Genomic DNA, 23,112 nt, shown 5'->3' with positions numbered 1-23,112 from the left:
GGGCAGTGTATTTTGGAATTTTTTTTTTTTTTGGAGTTTGGGGAGGGGGCGGGGTAGGAGGGAATCGTGCACGTCCCTGATGGTAGCAGCCCTCCTCCTGCACGAGCACAGAATGTCTAGCCGGCCGTGAACACCCCCACCGGCACCCCCCCTTCCCGTGCATGCGCGGTGCGGGCTGGGGGGAAGGCGCGCCGCCGGCTTGCGCAGGCACGGAACCTGACCGGGCCTCTAAATCGGCGAGCGAGGAAAGGGTTAATCCGGGACCTTGCGACGCTTTCTATGCAGTCTACGGGGCCGCCCCTGGAGGGCTCTGGCCTGCGCACGCGCGCGCACGCGCGCGGCTTGGGGCGCGCGGAGCCCGCGCGCGGGAGAAGAGGTGGGCGGGGCAGGGGCGGGGCTTCGTGAGTTAGAGGAGCGTAAGCACGAGCGCCGCTCGCGGGCACCCGCCCTGTCTGGTGCTCCCGCCTTCCGCTCAGACTCCTGGGCTCCCGCCCGCGCCCGCCGCCGGCGCAGCGCCGGGGCGCGGGAGCGCGGCGCTCTCGTGCGTGTGCATGTTCGTGGGCAGTGCCGCCCTCGGGCGCGCGCAAGCCGGGCGCTGCGGCAGCGGGGCTCGTCCACGGCTACGGGGAGGGGGTTCCAGGCACCCTCGCCTTTCGCGCACACGGGCAGCCCCTAGGACACGTAGCAGGCATTGGGTCTTGGCTGGTGGTGCTGCTGTATTATGTATATTGGGAGAATGGTAGGCCATCAATAAACGCTTGCAAAACAAATGAAAAAAGTGACTTGTTTCATTTGGAATGTGAGGGGTGACCCCGCTCGCCCAGAAGAAAGGGAGCACCCCCTAAAGCTCTGGATCCAGCCAAACCTGCGCCCGTGCATTTACTTGGACACTCTCAAGGGAAAGTCACGGAGACTGGAGGCCCTACCCTAGCTCATCTGTGGCAGTAGTGAGATTGGACGTGATTTCATTTGTAGCTCTCCCTCGAAGAACTCTGATAACAGCACTGTTCCTACATTCCTGTTCAGCAAAAGTAATGGTTACGTGGGTGTTCAAAGCATGTCGCTTTCCCTGTGATGGCGTGGCTGGGCTTGTGGCAGGCATGGGGACCAGCTAAACATGGATGGAGGGCACTACTGCATCTCCTTAAAGTTCCTTATGCTGCTTTAACAGCGTTTCACGAAAACACGCATAATTTAATGTAAAAATTAGAGTAGGACCTTTCTCTTGGGCTTGTGTGATGAGTACATAGTAAAGATTTAAGAAATGATATTATGATAGCTGTATTCTAAAAAAATTCTGTATGGTTGATTGTATAATATTGACATTAGTTTCAATGTTTTGAATGGTACTTGTATACACATCCTTTTTGATGTTCACAAAAGCATGGCGTTTAGTAGGTCTACTGAATGAAACAGAATAGACCAGTTCTAGGGTCAGACGTCAGTTGAACTAATAGATACATTGTTTTGCTTCTCTAAACCTCAGCTTCTTATACTCTAAAATGGAGAAACTGGAAGCACCTAATAGAGCAGTTGTGCAGATTAAATGAAATAATGCTCGGGTAAGTGCTTAGCTCAAATATTAGCTCTGTGATGTTAAATGACCTGCCCACTCTCCATAGATGGTGGGTTTAAGTGGCAGGGGCAGGACTGGAATGGCCAAAGTTCATGCTCATACTTGATACCTATGTAGCCTCATTCCCTCTAAGGCCATGGCTGGGCTTGTTGATTCTTGTTTACACAGCTTTTAAGATTACATTTCAATCCTGTTTTGTATTTAAAGGGGATAATGATAGTACTATATCAGAGGGTTATGCTATCAAGCAGTAAAGCTGTCACTGCATTTACCAGTGTGTGGACAGGGCTAGCATTTAATTTATAGTTCATTGTCTGGTGCTGTTCCCCCTTCTTCCATACCGCATAATTGCATAGGTTTATACACTCATTCTACCTATATTTATTATCTACCTGCTATGTGAAGAGAGTCTTTTTACATATGGCTGGGTAAACTCTACCCAAGATTCGACTAATCTGATGAAATTAAAATAGTTCAGAAGAGTTCTCAAACACTAGATTGCATTTCCCAAATGACGCATTCCTGACATCTTGGCTTTTGCATCAACTAACCCTCTTTCCTCATGTGTTTTATGGGCTCTGCCTATCTGTTCCTTGCTTCATAAGGATCATGGGGATGAGTCTAAATTAAAGGGGCAACTCTCTGTGGGAAGGAGGAGGGAGGAGATGGGAAACCATCCAGGAAGGGCCTGACCCAGACTTTGCCTGGTCACCAGCCTTAATTCAGCACTGGGCAGTACCCATTAGGTCCTGGGTAAATATTGATGACAGATAAGTGACAACCTAGAACTTGATACCAAGGAGAGTTATATGGGCACATTGTGGGATTAATGGGGGCATCAGAGCCTTCCTGGTATGCACAGACCTGGAGCCCTTGAAGGAAATCTTGTCTCTTTCCTACTAGGAATGCTGTCACTCTGTGGATTTCTCTGTCCAGTTACTCTGCTGGGAGCACCTAATTTCTCACCTGGGATGTCCACAGTTGCCTCCTGAGTAGAATCGGCTTCTGAGGACTGTGAGGCCTGACGTATGGGGTCTGTAGTATGGAATCTGGAGCACCGGGGCTCAGGGTGGTTATGGAGCAGCTCCTAGCCACATTTGGAAATAAGTCACTTGGGGTTCTCATAGATAGGTGGGGTTGATTGCTTTATCACACTGACTAGGCTCTCTGACTGGTTTTGACCCATGGAATGTGGGCAGACAAGAGGATGGGCAAGTTCGGAGTAGAGGCTTGGAGAAGCAGCCCGTGTGCTGCTCTCCCTCCCGTGCTTGTGTGGTCCACACTGAGAGGACCATGCCCACATTGCTACTGACTCTTCAGCCGGGACCCTTCGTTGACAAGCAGGCCTGAGAGAATGAAGCTGACCCAAAACCTGAGCCCAGGCTAGCTTAGACGAGCAACAGCTCATCCACAGGTCTGCGAGTGAGAAATAAATCCTTGCTTTTATAAATCCCTGGGAAGTTGTGTTTTGTGATTTGTTATCACAGCAAGACCTGATAGGCCTGCATAAGGAAAAATGTCCCATCAAAGGCCAATAAGCCACTTCCCCTCACTGCTCTGAAAACATTGGATATGGTAAATGAACAAGAAATACATCCAATCCCTAAAAACACAGAGGTGTGAACACACACAGGCAAAAAATAATCACATAAATCATTATACTATTGCACATTGTAATACATTTTAATAAAAAGCTAAGAAATATAAGATGTGATGGAAAAGAGGAACTAATTTTGATTGAGAAATCAATGCAAGTGTCTCCAAAGACATACATTTAAGATATGAAGGACGAGGGAGAGATAGGAAAAGAGGGGAGATAGCATTTCAGGCACAGGGAGAACAGTATGAACGAAAGGGTGGAAGGAACTTAGTGGGCTTGAGGCTCTGCAGCAGGACAGAGTGACTGGAGCCCAGTGAGCAGGGCGAGGGGAGGCAGGAACAGCAGGGCCCAGCACCTTCAGGGCCTTGGAGTTGTGGTGAGGGCTTTGGCTCTGATGCTAAGCACAGTGACAGCCATCAGAGGGTTTTTCTTTTAAACTAACACGTAGGTAATTCTATTAGTCTCACAACTATAATAAATTCAGTGGTTGGAACGCAGATATGGACTGTGAATTTCAAATACCTCCAACGGTGAGACCACTCAGGTAAGACTCTTGTCACAGTTCAGGTTGGGGGAATGTTTTAGACACCATCTAGTGAAATACTATCCTTCACTATACAGAAATAGAAGAAAAGTTAACAATTTACTCACGAAATTTACTTTAAATAAAATATATTTATTAAACACTATCATGAGTAGTATAATTCTAGTCAAACTTCCATTTGAGCTGCTGTATGAGTACTGTTTCGGGGTCAATAGGAAAAAATTTCTAATTAACAATGAAAATACTATGCAGTATCTGAAGACCAAATAAAAAGAGAACAAACTGCTAATGAGATTCACATTTATAGAATACACATTTGTAAAACATCCTAAGAATTATATTCCCATGAAGTTTCATTGGAACTATTCTCTAGTCACTTAAATAATAGCAGTAGAACAAAAAAGGAAAAGCTCAAACTTATTTTAGAAGAAAGAAAAAAATATTATTGCTGTGTTTCTGGATTATTTTAGTGGTCTTGCTAAGAATAAAAATACTGTAATTACATTACCTACAAATAGAATAAAATGGAAGCAATTAATTTATAAGAATCACATTCAAATAATCTATGATTATAGAACATTATTCTAAGAAGTATAATTATATCAAAATTCCATTTAAGCCATTGAATAGTCTCTTAATTAATAGCAAAAAAAAAAAACTAGGAGGCAAAAAAACGAAAGTTACTTTAGTAGAAAGGGGGGAAAGCACCTTGTTTTAGTTCTATATCTTCAGAAGTCTGCTTTTTGAAAGGTGGGGTCAGCTTAGAATATGATTCACTTCCATTTTCTGGTTTTGTGGACAGAAGATTGAATCTAGCACTTGCTGTAGACATTTCTTATTGCCAATTTTCAATGTACTAGACCAGGGAAGTCCCTTGGTGGAGTGAATGTCAGGAGAGGTTTGTTCTCTCTTTCTAGAAGAAGTAAAGAACAGGGTATCCTCTTCTCAGAAACTGCCCCCTAGGACTTTTCTGTCACATCTGACCTCTGAAGGAAGAGTCTGGGTCAGCAGCAACTCTTTGAGATGGGGGAGTGGAATCAAGAGAAAGCCCTGAACATCTACCAGGGCAAGGAGCATCAGGACAAGTGTGCCTTATACTTGCGGGGGAATTCCTGCATAAGGATGGAGTTGGCTAAATGCAGGGATCCTTCCTGTGTGGGATTGAACCTCATGGGGTGTCTGGTCTGCCCTGTGCACCAGACCCTGGATCCCCATGCCAAGATGGCCTGTTGCTCCTCCTTTCTCTGGAATCTGGTCATCCAGAGGATTCCTTCATGATCTTCTTGGGTTAACATGAAGGAGCTGGGTGAACTCTTTATGAGAACACTCTGTACTATCTTGGCAACTCTCTATAAATATTATTTCAAAACAGTTTCTCTGCATAGGTAATTAGTTTTCTCTGGCTCCTTTCAAGATTTTTTTTTTGTTTTAGTTCTTAGTGTTTTGATTATGATATATCTGAGTATGGAGTTCATTAAGTTTATCCTACTTGCCATTCATTGAGCTTCTTGTATCTGTAGGTTCATCTTTCTCCAAATTTGGGTAGTTTTCTGCTAGAACTGATAAATGAATTCAGTAAAGTTGCAGGATACAAAATTAATATACAAAAATCTGTTGATTCCTATACACCAAATGAATGAAGTAGGAGAAAGAGAATTAAGACAACAATCCCATTTACAGTTGCACTAAAAATAATAAGATACCAAAGAAAAAACATAAAGAGGTGAAAGATCTGTACCCTGAACACCATAAAACACTGATGAAAGAAATTGAAGATGACACAAAGAAATGGAAAGACATCCCATGCCCATGAATTCGAAGAACAAATATTGTTAAAATGTCTAAATTACCCAAAGCAATCTATACATTTAATACAATCCATATCAAAATACCAACATTTTTCACAGAGGTTGAACAAACAATCCTAAAATTTGTACAGAAACACAAAGACTGTAAATAGTCAAGGCAATCTTGAAATAGAAAAGCAAAGCTAGAGGCATCACAGTTCCAGACTTCAAATTATATTACAAAGCTGTAGTTATCAGAACAGTGTGGTACTGGTACAAAAATAGATCCACAGATCAATGGAACTGAATAGAAAACCCAGAAGTAAACCCACAACTTTTTAGTCAATTAATCTTCTATAAAGCAGGAAAGAATATCCAATGGGAATAGAGAAGTCTCTTCAACAAATTGTGTTAGGAAAACTGGACAGCAACATGCAAAAGAAAGAAACTAGACCACTTTCTTACATCATACACAAAAATAAATTCAAAATGGATAAAAGATCTAAATGTGAAACCTGAAACCATAAAAATCCTAGAAGAGAACACAGAGGGGCAGTAACCTCTTTGACATCGGCCGTAGCAACCTTTTTCTAGATATGTCTCCTGGGGCGAGGGAAACTAAAGTAAAAATAAACTATTGGGACTACATCAAAACAAAAAGCTTCTGCACAGCAAAGGAAACAATCAACAAAACTAAAAGGCAAACTACAGAATGGGAGAAGACATTTGCATATGACATATCTGATAAATGGTTAGTATCCAAAATGTATAAAGAACTTAAAAACTCAAAATCCAAAAAACGGATAATCCAATTAAAAAATGGGCTGAAGGGGCGCCTGGGTGGCACAGTGGTTAAGCATCTGCCTTCAGCTCAGGGCGTGATCCCGGAGTTATGGAATCGAGCCCCACATCAGGCTCCTCCGCTATGAGCCTGCTTCTTCCTCTCCCACTCCCCCTGCTTGTGTTCCCTCTCTCGCTGGCTGTCTCTATCTCTGTTGAATAAATAAATAAAATCTTTAAAAAAAATGGGCTGAAGACATAAACAGACATTTCTCCAAAGAAGACATCCAGATGGTCAACAGACACATGAAAACATGTTCATTATCACTTATTATCAGAGAAATGCAAATTTAAACTACAGTGAGATACCGCTTCATACCCGTCAGAATGGCTAAAATCAAAAACACAAGAGACAATAAGTGTTGTCAAGGATGTGGAGGAAAAGGAACACTTTTGCACTGTTGGTGGGAATGCAAACTGGTGCAGCCATTCTGGAAAATAGAATGGAGGTTCCTCACAAAGTTAAAAATAGAGCTACCCTACAACCCAAGAATCATGCTACTGCATATATACCCAAAGAATACAAAAACACTAATTGAAAGGGATACATGCACCCCTATGTTCATAGCAGTATTATTTACAATAGCCAACACACGGAAACAGCCCAATTGTCCATCAACTGATGAATGGATAAAGAAGATGCGGTGTACATACATAATGGAATATCATTCAGTCACAGGAAAAGAATAAAATCTTGCCATTTGCAACAACATGGCTGGAACTAGAGGGTATTACGCTAAGTGAAATAAGTTAGTCAGAGAAAGACAAATACCACGATTCTACTCATATGTGGAATTTAAGAAACAAAATTAAGAAACAAAACAAATAAGCAGAGTGAAAAAAAAAAGAGGGAGAGGCAAACAGACTTTTAGTTATAGAGAACAAACTGATGGTTACCAGACGGGAGGTGGGGGGATGGGTGAAATAGGTGATGGGGACTAAGGAGTGCACTTGTGATGAGCACTGGGTGACGTAGGGAAGTGTTGAGTCACTATATTGTACACCTGCAACTAATATAACACTGTATATTAACTAACCAGAATGAAAAAGAAACCTAAAAAGTTGGGAGGTAGTTTTCAGCCATTAATCTTCACATTTTTTCCAGCTTCGCATTCTTTCTCCTCTTCTGAGATTCCAGTGACATGAATGTTGGTGTTCTTTTTCAGTTCTCATAGGATCATGAGACTTTGTTTTTAAAAATCTTTTTCCTCTGTTATTCAGATTGAATAATTTCTATTGATTTACTTTCAAGTTCACTGACTTGTTCTTTTGTCATCTCCATTCTGCTACTTAGTCCATCTGGTGAGTGTTTTCGCATGAGGTGTGTTTTTTCAGTTCTAAATTTTCCATTTTGTTTTTCTTTATATCTCTTACTTTTTTGCTGAGACTTTCTATTTTTTTATTTGTTTTAAGAGTATTTATAGTTACTTGTTGGAGAATTTTAATAAAATCTGTCTCTAAGTTTTGGTTGCTTAATCCCAACATTAATTGTTGGAATTAATTGTCAACACAATGTTGTCTTCTTTTGATTGTCTTTTCACAAATGAGTTGAGATTTCCAGGGTCTTTGTATACTGAATAATTATGGATTGTGTATTGGGCATTTGAAATGTTATAAGACTCTGGACTTTGTTAAATCCTATGGAAAATGTTGATAATTTTAACAAACAATCAATCAGGTTAGGTTCTGGTCACCAATTATAACACATTTTCTGCAGGCTGTGGTTGGGTATATTTGGAGTGCTATCTGGATCTGCCTCAAGTGTTTTCCATGCATTGGCCAGTCCAGGATGTGGGCTATGATCAGATAGTTCAGTTCTCAAAGTTTTTTATCTGCTGATTAGGATCAGATCCATGCCAGGTGCAGCTCCAAGGTGAGCCTATGATTTGTAAACAACTTTATGGGGTTGCTTTCTGTACTCCTTCCTCTTTGTGTTCTTTTTGGTACTTTCTGCCTTCCTGGAGTCCCCTTTTCCTATTCTTCGGTCAGAAATTTGGGGCACATGCATGACTGGATCTGCATCTAGAACCAAGTGGTAGGAGGACCAGAAGGAAAAAAATGGTAAACTCACTGCTGGTTTGGTGAAAAGCTTGCTTGTTTCCGATACACTTACCTTAAATAGCTATGTTTCCTCCCAAGGACTGGTTTTCCTTTTCAATGTGGTTTTCCATGTAGTTTTACTTATGTTCAGTTCTACATATTTCTTAGATTTCTTTACTATTTCCTTTTTAAACTAGTGTTATTTAATGATCCAAGTGTGATGTAACCATATTATTTTATTTTTGATATGAGATTTTTTTTTGAGTTTTCTTTTTTTGGTAACTTATTTTGAGAGAATACAGTAATAAAGAATTCCTATAAGCACTTTACCTTTATCCAGATTTACTATTTATTAACATTTTGCCCTAGTAGCTTAGTCATTTGCTGTCTTTCTCTCTCTTCGTCATTATCTACACACGTACACAACACACACAACACACATTTTTTTCCTGAACCATTTTTAAAGGGTAAGTTATGGATGTCATGCCCCTTTTCCCTAAATATTTCAGTGTGTGTTCCTAAAAATAAGGACAATCTCTTATATAACCACAGTACAATGATAAATTGATACAATATTATAATCTACAGTCCATATTCAAATTTCACCAATTGTCCCAATAATGCCCATTATATTGCATAGCTTTTTTTTTTTTTTTTAACTGGTTCAGGATTCAATCCAGGACTGTCCTGTCACATCTGGCTATCAAGGAGCTGTTTTTTGTCATTTATTTCCCGAGTCTTTTTTATATGCTTTGACACCAGTACTGGCCCTTTTTCAAATTCTGTGATTTTTGTTTGCTACAACATCTCTGTGAGCATGTATTGTATCCTTTTAAGTTTAGTAAACCACCAGCAAGACTCCTCTTCCTTTCTGTAGCTTTCCCCGATTACCAAAGAATATTGCTATCTTCTTATAGTCCTACATTCCTAAAACCTCAGAATCATTTTAGTTTCCTTTCTTGCTTCTTCTATCTTGTATCAGTTCCACAGCTCAGCAACTTGATTTACCCCAGAGTAGAGCATTGATCCACCCTGCAGAGTTTTCTTTATTTCTGGAGGATGCACTTTAAGATTTGACTTTTGTCCTTAAAGACTATTTTATCCTCGAGAGTGAAACACATATGCTTATATTAATATTCAAAATATTCCACTCTCTTTGAGCTACCATGTTACTGAAGCCAAAAGTGGCTTCCTCTGGGCTTTTATAAAAATGTGAACACTTTCAATGTATGGAACAGATCTTCCTCCATCATACGGGCTGATGCTTGTCAATTATCCCTCTCCTACTCCGTGACAGTGTCTGGACACAAGACACACCAGCCTGTACCATTCCACTTCAAAAGGATGACAGTTTTCTAATTTGCAAATGGATTTTGAGTTAAATCTCCTATAATTAGTACTAAATACAAATATCTACCAAATTCTACTTATGTGGAATTCCTGTTTCTCTGACCCAAACTACTTAGGATCATTTTCCTGCTACTTTATGGAAACTGGTGATCTATCATATTGACATTATTATTTTATGTAAAGTCTGTAAACTCTCTGTTACATTATTTCTGATGTTTCGTAAACTGTTTAGTGTATATATCACACATAGAATTAACTCATCAGTTTGCGTTAGAATTTAATATTTTAATTTACCAAAATTACCATCATATGCCAAATGTTATTAAAGCTCTTTCGAAAGAAAGAAAGAAAGAAAGAAAGAAAGAAAGAAAGAAAGAAAGAAAGAAAGAAAAACCCTGCAAAGCATTTATTCTTAGTTTCAGTGAGCTAAAATTATAGTTTCCTCTTTTGTACAATCAGAAAGCAATATTATTTCTGAATCATAAAGACTTCACTCAGTACTATAAATAACTCAATAAAAATTGAAATAAAAATTTCTCTAACCGGCAGCTGTTCTCTTGAATTTGTGCAAAAGATATATCGCTTCTCTGTATCGCTTCTGCCCTCCCCTACTATGTTTTTGCTGGTCCTTAAGCACATCTGGCATGTTCCCCTCTCAGTACCTTGTGTACCTCTGAAGTCTTCAGGCTGAATTGTTAAAATCTATTTCAGATTCTCATCAACTAAATCAAATTGTAATAGTTGGTCAAATGGTCATCCAAACAGACCAAGATGTTTGACCAACCATTACAATATAATAGTCTTTAGTTTCTTACCTACTTCAAAACTCAGCCTTCATTTACAAAGTTAACAGGCGAATCTTCCACTTAACACATGAAAGAAAAGCAGTGTAATTGGTGGGAGATTGCTCAGTCCTCTGCTACTGAACTTGGATCCTGCGGCTACCACAGACCAGCCAGTGTTTCTAGGCAGGTTACTTTGTGGTTCCAGGTTCAGTTTCCTTATCTGTACGATCAGAACAAAAATAGAACCTACCTCCTAGGGTTAATGGATTAATTCAGTAGTTACGAGTACCCACTTTGTGCCAGGCATTGTAGGCGCTGTGGATACAGCATAAACAAAACACAAATATTCCTGCCCAGGAGGCAGACAAGAAACAAATAAATAATTGAAATGTATAATATGTCATCTAATGATAAGTGCTGTAAAGAAAAATACAGCAGGGGAGGGACAGAGGAAAGCTGGAAATATGGGTGAGCAATTTTCAATGAAGTCATCAAGAAAACCTCACTGAGAATACAGCATTAACGCCAAGGCCTGAAGGAGGTAGGAGGCCGGGCAGGTGAAGATCATAGCAAAGAACCTTTCAGGGAGAAAAGACCAGGGAGCACCAAGGAGCTGTGGCGGAAATATGCCCTGTGTATTGGAGAAACAGCTGAGACAGAAACAGAGAAAGGGGCACAAGAAGAAACATGTCCCAGCCCCCACTCTGCATCAGTCTGGGAGGGACAGATGACAACGTGACAGTTTTTATTTCAGTTTTCTGCTGAGACACTATAGTTATGTTTGTTGAACATGAAATGCCCAACACACTCTCATTTAACAACGACTTGGCATATTTCTAGACAAATTCTAGCATGGCTTTAGAGTCTCCGGAACTAAAATCTTCAGAGAAAAAGGGGGAGTGACAGTGGTGTGGAGGGGGTGGTAGGTGGAAGGGGACAGCAGCAAGGGGGGGGGTAGGTTGGATGGTCAGATGACCTGACAATCATAGCTACGGGCTTTTACAGAGAAGAAAGGGGGAAAGGTTTGGAAAGGGAAGGAGGACACCTGCTCTACTCCAGGCAGGTGTATAAACAGGAGGAGTCTCACTTGAGAGAATTAATGGGCACAATGGCCTCTGGTTGCTGCCAGGATTCCGGTAGACCCCTGAGGACAGTCCTTGTCAACCTTGGCTGCTTATGGTAATCACCCGGGGGCTTTAAAGATACTGGGCGTGGAGACCCACCCTCAGAGTTTCTGATTAATTGCTTTGGGGTGTGGCCTGAGTGATCCAGAGTTACAACAGCTCCCCAGGGGATGTTAAACACCACTTCTTTAGGGGCGCCTGGGTGGCTCAGTCCTTTAGTCACCTGCCTTCGGCTCAGGTCATGATCCCAGGGTCTTGGGATAGAGCCCTGTGTCAGGCTCCCTGCTGAGCAGAGAGTATGCTTCTCCCTCTCCCTTTGCTCCTCCCCCCAGCTCGTGCTTGACTCTCTCTCTCTCTCGCAAATAAATAAATTAAAAATCTTTAAAAAAAATAAAAAATAAAAAACACTTCTTTATACCAAAAAAGGATGAGGGGACCATTCAGGGACATTCGGGGTGATGAGAGATTTACATAAGACGGTTCTTTTAAGATATTAACACTGTTCCTGGTACATGTCAGCTATGGACTTCCTTCTCCAGACTCCAGTGCTTAAATTATGGCAGAAATAAGGTGACGGACGTATATTCTGCAGGATAGGATTGACATTAAATGGAGAAAAACATTACCTCTCAGGAGATTTTTAACTCCATCCAAGATGGTGTCTTTATAACACTCCTCCATCTTTCCGTGGTCAGCCCAAAGCTCTGTCTGGAGGATGGTCATTCCTTACCATCCTACCATCTCTGCTTTACAAATGAGACTACAGACAAGGTCGAACTGAATAAGTGGAATGTTCCTCTTCTCCTCATAATTTGTTTGGAAATCAAGCAGATTTGTCTGCAAAACTAGCTACCCTATTAGATCTAAATTCCAGTCTTTTCTTTGGGATGAATAGGCCAAGTGTGAATTTAAGTCAGTTAATTTATTAGCTGCTACTATATATATTCGAACTGAGGAATAATAAAAATAAAAAATGACCCTAAATATTGCATGACTATATGGTTAGCGGACAAGCTAATATATTTTTGCATGCTGCTCTTATCTGATATTAATAAAAGTTATGATCTCAATCTTCAGTTAAAAAAGAAACAATTCAACCAAAGTCCTAAGAAATTCATAAAGACACATAGATCTTCTCAGAGCTAATATTTAAACCATTTGAGTAACTGGAAAAGGAAATGATCAGACAAATTACCTCATCGGCTTCTCATTCTGTCTTCAGTTTCAGAGTGAAACAGCTTATCTTTCTAAGCAGATCTTTTTGGAACAGTCTATATTTCATTTGAAAAAGTTATTTACATAATTTCATTCTACCACTATTTGCAAAATATTATTTAGAATAATTTAAACAAATATTCATAGGGAAATGTACAAGTAATAAATTCTTTAAAAAAAAATAGAGCAGTTAGGTATGCTCATACTTCCCACTCAAAGGAGTTATAGATTTACCAATATGTTTGTCTGACCTCTGAACCAGTCCATATATGGTAAGCCAGCACTAGAGTAATGTTCCACCAAAAAAGCATAACTACATTAGACCTTTCTACCTGTATTTTAATACGTTTTTATTTTGAAATAATTTTAGACTTACGGAAAAGTTGCAAAAACAGTACAGACCACTCTGGTATACGCCTCCACCTAGTTTCTCCATTGTTAACATTTTATTGTACCATAGTACAGTTTTCCAAACTAAAAAAACTGGCATTGGTGAATTACTATTAATTAAAGTCCAGGCTTATTTGAATTTCACCATTTTTTTCCATTAAACTCCTCTTTCTGCTCCAAGATCCAGTCCAGAGGCCCGTGAAGTACCTAGTTGACATGCCTCCCGGTCTCCTCTGGTCTGTGACAGCGTCTCAGTCTTTCCTTCTTTCTCATGAGTTTGGCAAGGAGCACCAGTAGGTAACCGGTAGAATGTTCCCCCAATTTAGGTTTATCTGGTGTTTTTCTCATGATTTCACTGTGGTTGTGGGATTTTGGAACGAATACCACCGAGGTGAAGTGACCTTGCCATCATATCATCCAACTATTTTAAAACTACTAAATTTGGACTAAAATCACTCTAAGATCCTTTCCAGTCTTAAAATGCTATGATCATATATTTTATAGAAGTCACTATTTTTAAGAAAATATGTATATATATTTTTAAAACAGATACAAGTCTTGTCATTTTTGGTCTATAATTTCACTCAAGTGATAAGTAGCAGGGAAGCCCACATGATCGATCTATCGGCTGGAGCCGATTAACATTACACTTCTCCCACAAGCCACGCGCTCTGTATGGAACTCGCATCTAGATTTATGCCTGATTTTACCAGTATACTAAATATTCCCATCCTTGGCTAAAGTGACTCATGAGAGGCAGATATATCAGCAGGCCAAGCATATTTTAGAATAAAAGGGAAAGAATTAAAAATCCAATTTAAAAAAAAAAGGTAGGAATGTATCTAAGTATCCGATTATGGACACATCAAGAAAGAGAAAGACGCTTCTAGTTTGAGGAATCCAGGATTCCTTGAATGAGAACAGGAGGAAAAGTTGGAGAGGAGAGATGGGCAAAGAAAAGAGAGAAGATGGAGAAGAAATTGCTGGTCAGCGGACAAACCATTTCATTAAAATGATTTTGTAGTTGCCTTATTTTCTTTTATGACCATTCAGTCTTAAACTTCAGAGCAACTGGGACTTACCGAATTTGGAAATTAATATTAAAATGTTTTCAGAGTGAATGAATACAGTACTGAGTAGAGCTTATATTGACACTAAAAACTGACATTCCATTTGCTTTGTATTTGTATGTTTCTCATGCAATCATTATTCAATTTGATCATTGAAATGCCCTGTACCCTTCTATTTCAGAAGGGAAGAGACGGAGGGCTGGATACATCGTTACAGGATTTGAAATCCCGAAGCCCTTCCTTGTAGCCTCCACCCTCGTTCTACAGGTGAGACGACAGAAACCTTGAGATGTTACAACCAGCACCCATAGCCAGTTAGTAGTTGGGCAGTCTCTGCTCACCTAACCCTCCAGGCCTGCTTGCTGGCTGTTTCCAACTACGGAAGTGACTACGTCACTTCCCAAGTATTAACTCATTTATCCTCACAACATGCTGTGAGGTAGGAAGCCCCATTTATAAGCGATGAAGCGAGAACACATCAAAATTAAACAGTTTGCCCAACATCACACACCTAGCAAATGGCAGGCCAAGGATTTGAACCCAGATCACCCAGCTCCAGCATTTCTCAACTGCTGCACCAACTGCCCTAACTCAAATGTTGATTTCCTCACCTTTTCGTTTCCTTTGCTCTTGCAGGAACAGGAAACTTTGAACTGCTGTGATTGTCTCAAGCATTCGTAGGATGCGGGGAGAGGACTTTGAAAGACGTGACTGCCTGTTGAACCATGAGCTGGACGCCAGTGCTCCAAAGCTCCCGGCCCCCTCCCCTGTCCTTGGAATGTGGGTTCCACTTGCCTCTCCTGCTCCCAGGGGCCGCTCCAAGGACATAGCCTGGAGCTAGGGGTGTGGTGTTGAAAACACCTGCACAATGTGACCGAACCCAGTTAAGGCCTCCTTATAAACTTTAAACATGTGGCAGATGGGTTCAGGGACCCATTCGTGCCCCACACACGTTCCCTTTGCTTATTAAAACTGCCACCTACCCACCTGGAGTGACCTGCCTCTTGCAGTCTCTCCTTGCCCTCTACTTAAGAGGGCGGGTTCAGATTACATCCGGCAAGCTCCTTAGGAGGTTAGGAGACAGAGTCTCAGGTTACAGATGTGATCAGTGCGCAGGAGAGTCTCCCAAGCTGGGCTGAGATGACAAGGCTTTCTTGTGACAGTTGATACGTTGCTGAATTTCTCCTTCTGCTGGTCCCTTCCACTTTTGCCTTCAGAGCACACTGAACAATCCAGTCATGCCACACCCTCTCGAATACATACTGAGTACCTGCTACGCTCTGCATGGCTATAGCCATGGACAAGACAGACAGAATCCTGCTCTCCGGGAGATCATTTAGCCATGGTGGGAGGTGGGGAATTCAGGATGGTAGGGGTAAAATTTCCTGATAATAGCAGAGGCAAAAGGATCACTTGTTGGGGGAAAAAAAAAACCATGTAACAGATTACCTCTGTGAATAAAGTTGTCCCGAATATAGTAATAAATACACCATTAAGTACGGGGTTTAGAAGAGATAGTCATCATGATTTTGACTGTAATAAGTACAGTAATAGCAGCTAATATAAGACACGATTGTTTGTCAGATTCACTTCATGTACAATAGCAGGGTGATTTTTAACATTCCTTTAAAAAAAATCTGTCAAAATTTGTTTCATATTTTTCAAAGAGAAAGCACTTTATTCTATCTATATATGAGAGGAAGCAAATCGCAAAACATCTGAAATTAATGACTAGGTACACTCTCTTCTGACCCCAAACAAGCCCCTTACTCCAAAGACAAAAATTTCCAAATGTACCTTACAATATCCTGGTCATCTCTGGAAGCTGAAAATATTTCAGTACCTGAGATTTAAACCAGAAATAATTCTTCAGTTTTTGTTTGCTGACAAGAGGGAGATTATGATATCTTCGATATAGCAGAAGGTCTGTGGAACAGAATATATTGAAAACTCAACTTCAGAAAGTCTTCATGCAGAATTCTGATTATATTTCAAACTTCCAATCCAGCTAATCGGCATGCATTCATGCTGTTCAGATTTCATTATTTACGATTTTGATATAACTTTAAGAGTAGGCAGTTAGACCGTAAAGGGAAGCAATTATTTAGTCTCCTACCCAGCATTTTTATTTATTTATGCTGACTCATAAATTCCTTGATATGGTCACATCAAGCCAACACTTCCTTAATTTGCATGCAGTCGCAAGGAGTTATGACTCTGAAATCACAACAGGAAATCTCTCTTTTAGCTCTGGTGACTCCACAGGGCATCCATTGATGGCTGGGTTGTCATTTGTTCATTTTTGCCTTTGTTATTCTTCTCTCCCCACACAAATGGCTTGCCAGATGTTTCTGGAAGCATCATGGTTGTTTTCACTTGGAGCAACCCACTGTCGGATACGTATATTTCTTCTGCTGTCAAATTCGGTAACTTGGTCAGAATTGCTATGGCTCTAGTCACAAGTAAATCAATGCTTCATGTGAAATTCCTCATTTTTATTGTCGAGGTGTTAAATGCAATCTAGACTGATAAAATGATTTATTTCCCCACAGAGTAGAAAGGACAATAATCAAGTATATCCAAAATCGTTATAGTTGCCACAGCTGCCAGATTGAACTAGAATCCAAATTATCTCTAGAATCCTTTATGCATCCCAATTCCTTCCTTCTCTCATACTTGCTAGTCTTAGAAAAACAAATATTAGTCTCAGGAGGCTTTAGTTGAGGTAGTCATGATTTTTTGAACAATGGTGTGAAATTTACATTCTTATGGATATTTCACATGGGTCCTCTCCATGTATAAAACACTGTCAGGTTGGAGTTCATATTTTAGAAATGGAGAAACCAAGACTTGGAAGCTAAATGACTCATCTAGGATGCAACATGTAACAGGTGGCCCTGCTGATGCTAGAATCTTCTGACTCCCCTATCACTCCTACCCACTCCATACTCCCCTGAACAAACCAAATGAAACAATAAGGCTGGAAGGTAGTTGACAATTCACAAAAGGATCTCAGTGCTGGGATGGACAAGCACATGTAACCTTTTGTTTGGTTCTGTTAAAAAGCCATGAACTTTTATCTTTTATTTGATGTCTCTGGTCCCTTGGGTTTCTTCCACTCCTTTAACCAATTCCATTTGATAAAGATGCCCTTTTATCTAACATTGATTTTATTTCAGGCAATGAAAATAGTATGAGCTTTGAAATTGTACCCACCCTATGTTTGAAGCTCAATTCTGTTACCATTTGTGTGACCTAAGGCATGAAAAATCTCTCCAAAGCAGAGGAGTTAAAATTTACCTCCTCATTGAATTGCTGTGAGGTTTTTAATGATAATCACATCAGAATATCACAGTACCTGGCAAGAGAAGGTAATCTACACATGTGAATAACTTTCCTTTGACACGATGGTATTGTATCCTCTGTGTGCATTTAGGTTACTTACTCATTTTGTATTTATAGTGCACTATGATGATGGTCAAGGGAATAAAAAGGGGAAAATGAGGCTGAGATAAATTTACATCCTCTGAATACGATATTCATCTGGTCCAACATCTATATCAGAAAGATGAATTTGGATTGAAGCATATGGAATCTCCCACTGAAGTAAAGTACTTAGTACTCTATACATGCAAATAGTTTAAACCTTACATTTAGAAAATGATGAAAAATACAGAGATTATTTCAATCCAGTACCACAGGTTCACTCTGAAAGGATGCTTGACCCTACATATACCTAGTTAGTTACCATTCCTTCATTTATTAAATAAACACTGAATTCTCATTGTGTGTCTGGCTTCCTGGACCCTGGTTAGTTTCTAGGTAGAGAAGCAACCAAAAGTTACAACAGGCATTCTTGAATTGTAATCTGTCTCCAGCTGATGTGGAGAAAGATAGGCTTCAGGTAGACCTGGAATCCACGTAATTCAAAATAGACCGGAAACTGGGAACGCCTGTTACAGTGGAGCTATTTCATGATGGCAGGTGTTAGGAAGGGGGAAAGGGACCCTTCATTCACATCAGTGGCAACAGTGTTACTTCTGCCTGCTGGGCATCTGGCCCCAGACTCCTGGGCACCCTTGGGAAAATGGCATAAGAATCTTCTTCTTGTTTTGGACTCTGATTTTAATCATGAATGTCAAAGGTGAGAGAAGGCTTGGCTAATCTAGTCTATGCCTCCATTTTATAGATAAGGACACTGAGGTCCTAGAGGCAAAGATGTGCCTAAGATTACCCACCTTGTTCGAAGCAGAGGTGGGACGGGGCTGGTTCTAGGGCAAATACATCAGCCGGCACTCACTGCCTCTTGAGCAGAGTGTCATGGTGAAGTCAGCATTTGGCTCCTTCATCTGGGCTTTAATTTCCCCTCAGACATTCACATGGTGAGTTAAATACGTGAGTGACTGGAGACTGGTAGAGACGCTTCTACGAGAATTCTGCTTTTTATGCAGTATTAGTACAAGTTACAAAACCTAAAAAAATTACCAAACGGGCCTTTATGAACTCCCATAAAAAATGTTCTTCCAAAAATAACAATGACTGGGAGCGCCTGGGTGGCTCAGTCAGTTAAGCGTCTGCCTTCGGCTCAGGTCATGATCCCGGAGTCCCGGGACGGAGCCCCACATCAGGCTCCCTGCTCAGCGGAGAGTCTGTTTCTCCCTCTCCTTCTGCTCCTCCCCCCGCTTGTGCTCTCTCTCAAATGAATAAATAAAATCTTTATAAAACCAAACCAAACCAAACCAAACCAAAAATGACAATGACTTCCTTAACAAGAGTTTGAGGCTACAAGTCTGAGGCACAGGTCATCACTACCGAGGGCAGTTTTCTTTCGGAAAGATCATTTGGGAGAGTCTGAGAGATGACAAAATTTCAATACCTGTTTTCTCAATATGTCACACAGAGTCATAAGGCATACCCATCCTCCTCCAAAGCAAGGTCTGATGGCTGGGAAACAATAACCCGGTAGTAAATGAGAAAATATGATCTCAACTATGTAAAAAAAAAAATGTGCGTGAGAAAAACTGAAAGAACACATTTCAAAATAGTAGTCGTCGTTATCTCTGGATTGTGGGTGAATTGTTTCCTTTTGAATACCTTTTTGGTATTTGCTAACTTCTCTGCATTGAATATACCTTATGTTTTTTCTTAACAAGGTATGATATGTACGTATGTGTGTGTGAATGAATGTACATATACACACACTTCTACGAATATTTTGGGAGTCAGTATCTTCCTGGTAGAGACTTGGTACAATCATAACCTTATCGCAGGCAGTGCATATCACAAAAGGGGTAGAGGGCTGGGGGAGGGGTGGGAGGTTCATAAAATGTTTTCCTAGACTTACAGGGTCTGCAATTCTAGGTGGATTGCTCCATAATGGTCACTGATCTATGAATAATCAAATGGTCCTTGGGTGTTATTTAAGATGGGGCAGAGGATAAAGGAGGGCTCAAGTAGACAGCTACCACCTCACTCCCCACTCCAGGCCCCCCACAGTACTACCCAAAACATCAAAGTTTAAGGAAAACCTTAGGTCCTCCGTTCAGCCACTGGATAACTTGTTTCCAATATCCTGACCAACCCTTCCCACCAACTACCACTCACAAGAACAACAAAGAAAAACCTCACAATTAAAGTTGTTGGCTTCCAGTCCAGGAATGTAAAATAAAGATATGGGAGGGCTTGGGAGCAGGCTGAGGAACTTTCATTAATACACAGGCATTAATATTAGTTGGGAATACATTTGGATTAAAGCCTCATTTGCTGACTTGAAAGGAGAGTTCCATCTGGGCGGTGTTAAAAGGACACATTTACATACACTTATCTTGGTGAGCACTTCGAAATGCACATAATTGTTGAATCCCTAGGTACACCTGAGACTACTATTATACGTCAACTATACTTGAATTAAAACAATTCTAAGATTATGCCTTCCAAAAAAATTAAAAAATAAAAGGATGCAGGTGTGAAATCTTAATGGATTTGAAGGGGACGTTCTGTAGAAGATGAATTGGCTCTTAGGTCTCTGCCTCCTGCCCTCCAGCCGCCCGGCCACACTCCACAGGTGCTTATTCTGCGGATACCGCGGACCTCCTTCCCCTGTCTTCAGCCTGGGTAGCAGACAGACACTGGCCCAACCATAATTGCGCGTAAGCCCAAGGATACAAGGGCAGGGAATGGGAAGACGTGTACGCGGAGGACCCACCCAGCTGGCAATGAAGGTAGTTTTCACACCATGCTAGAGTTATGCGGATCCTGAGTAGGGTTGCCAGATAAAATACAGGCCTATGAAATTTGAATTTCAGATAACAAGGCATACATTTGTATGCAAGTGTGCATAATTATACTAAAAATTATTTGTTGTTCATCTGAAATTCAAATTGAACTAAGCATTCTGTATTTTTATTTGCTGAACGTGGTTAATGCCCATCCTGAGTTAGGTGGTGATGTCCAACAAAATAAAATGTTAATCCAACGTAAGCACTTAAACACTGCTGACAGTCCAAGTCTTATAGTCATGGTCTTCTTTTAAAAGTCTGTATTTTATAGTATTCCTAATTCATATTATCTGGGGGTCTGTAAAGTTCAATGATATCCTTCATTTGTGGGAATGGAAATGATTTTAATACTGATCTGAAATCATTTATATAATTGTGTTTAAGCTTAAATAAAGTCCTTGAAATATATATCCTCCACATTTCAGATTAATTCTAATTGGTAGCAGGCCCTTTTCGTTTTTAGAATTAGCCTGATAACCCCTGAGAGACAGAGACTGAGACTACATTCAATTCAGAAAATGATTGGATCAGAGGTATGATAATACATTTTCAGTATGTCATCTATCCAGAAGGTGGCGATTGAAAGATCTGTGCCATATCACAAGGAGTCAGTCCCTTGCTATTTCACAAAGATCGCAATCCCAATGATGACAGTTTTTTCTTGTAACAAAGAAGACAAAAATCAAAGAGGAAATATTCAAAGTGGGATGAAAGGAACAGACATTAGGGAAGACTGCATGGAGACTGGAGAAAAATAGGAAAAGATTTTAAAAGTTCTCCATCATGGAACACGCTACAATCGCTGGCTTTGTGTCTTATAAAATTTCCTTTCCTATTGTACTTACCCTGCGCTTCCCTCCTGTCTGCTGGAAAACTGCAGAAATAGAAAAGGTTTTCAAATGCTAATGGGTAAATTCAAGCAGCCCAGGACTGCAGGGAGCAACTGGTTCCTCAGCAATGCTCAAAAGCAACATGAGCAGCAAAGCAAACTTGCCTTCTCTCAAATGCTTGATGACTGCTTCCTAATAACCCACCAAGAAAGTTCGTGCCCAAGGGCAAGTATGGAGCAAAACACAGCTGGGACCGAAACCCCTCAAAAGACACAGGATCAGACGTTCTGAATTTTAGCCACCACTCCGCCAGCAGCGAGTTGTGACTTTGGGTAAGCTCTTCAGTCCCTCCCTTTATAGAAGGAAGGAAGGTGAATAAAACTAAGCTTGTAAGATCCCTGTCTGGTAAACTCCAAAGAAACTTCATTCAATTAGTTTTCCCCCCAAACCCTCACTTCCGTTGCTCATCTTTTCCTCCTTTTCTACCTGGCAAAGCCCTAACTCTCCTCCTACCCACCTATCCTGATCTTAGCCTCACGAAGCCCGGGCAGCTGAAAAACCCAGGAGCAAATAATGGCACAACTGAAAAGATTAGAGCTCCCACACCCCCATGCAGAGCCAGCGTTGTCCAACCGCACTCACTCGGCAGAGGTCCTCCCTGAATGTGGAGAAAACAGAAAACTCCCTCCCATCTCTGCTTTCTGCCTGTTCCACAGACCCGTGGCCATAGCACTGTTTTCCTTTTCCTGTCTCAGGAGAAGGTTCTTGCTTTATATGATGTTCCGTTGACCATCATTTCTCTAGGATATAATGTTCTTCCATTTGACTAGAGAATTTCCTCAGCATTAAACATTTATATAATCTATTAAAAAAAACAAAACAAAACCAAAAAACTCCTCCTTGTCTCCGGATTGTGGTTTCCTTTCTTAAGAGTGAGGCTCTTTGAAAGAGTGGACTGTAATGACCATATCCACTTTCTTATTCCAATTCCCTCTTTCATTCACTTCTACCTGGGGGCTTCTAGCCCTGCCGCCCCAGCAAATGTCCTCCTGAAATCATCACCTGCCTTATTGCTAGAGCCAGAGGACATGTTTCAGCCCTCAGGCCTAGTAGTGTATGCCCTGAAATGTTCTTTCCCTTGGCTTTTATGAGCTTTCTGTCTCTCTGATCTCCTTCTCAGTCTATCCCTTAAATGTTGACATCCCCTAGGATAGTGTCTCAGGCTCCTCTTCCCCTGTTGGATTCACTTATCAACTTACTAACACGCTTCATTTTTCCAAAACTGAACAAGTCATCCTGCTTTTGAAATCCTCTATGCCCTTGTCAACGTGGGGGACCAGCAGTCATTTTATCACCAGTATCGGAAACCTGAGCCCTATCCTTAAATCCACCATTTTGGACAATATCCTATCAGTTCCACATCTGTAATGTTGCATTCATTATCAGGCAGATCTGATTTTTTTTTAAAGATTTTATTTACTTATTTGACAGAGAGAGAGACAGCCAGTGAGAGAGGGAACACAAGCAGGGGGAGAGGGAGAGGAAGAAGCAGGCTCATAGCAGAGGAGCCTGATGTGGGGCTCGATCCCATAACACTGGGATCACGCCCTGAGCCGAAGGCAGACGCTTAACCGCTGTGCCACCCAGGTGCCCCAGGCAGATCTGATCTTGTCATCACCACCA

The 23,112-nt window shown here is 40.9% G+C and overlaps 1 long non-coding RNA gene across 1 annotated transcript in view; it reads left to right on the top strand.

Annotated features, from left to right (window-relative positions):
* Positions 1-15,832, top strand: part of LOC117796029 — a 16,996-nt gene extending 1,164 nt beyond the window's left edge. Inside the window, exons 2-3 of the long non-coding RNA XR_004620346.1 lie at positions 14,503-14,588; positions 14,958-15,832. This is a non-coding gene — a long non-coding RNA (uncharacterized LOC117796029). The remainder of the gene's footprint in view (positions 1-14,502; positions 14,589-14,957) is intronic.
* Positions 15,833-23,112: the final 7,280 nt, after the last annotated feature.

This window comes from Ailuropoda melanoleuca, chromosome 14 (assembly GCF_002007445.2).
Source record: "Ailuropoda melanoleuca isolate Jingjing chromosome 14, ASM200744v2, whole genome shotgun sequence".
Classification (NCBI taxonomy): Eukaryota; Metazoa; Chordata; class Mammalia; order Carnivora; family Ursidae; genus Ailuropoda; species Ailuropoda melanoleuca.
Note: the sequence above shows the minus strand (reverse complement) of the source record. Positions and strands in the feature narration are given on the sequence as shown.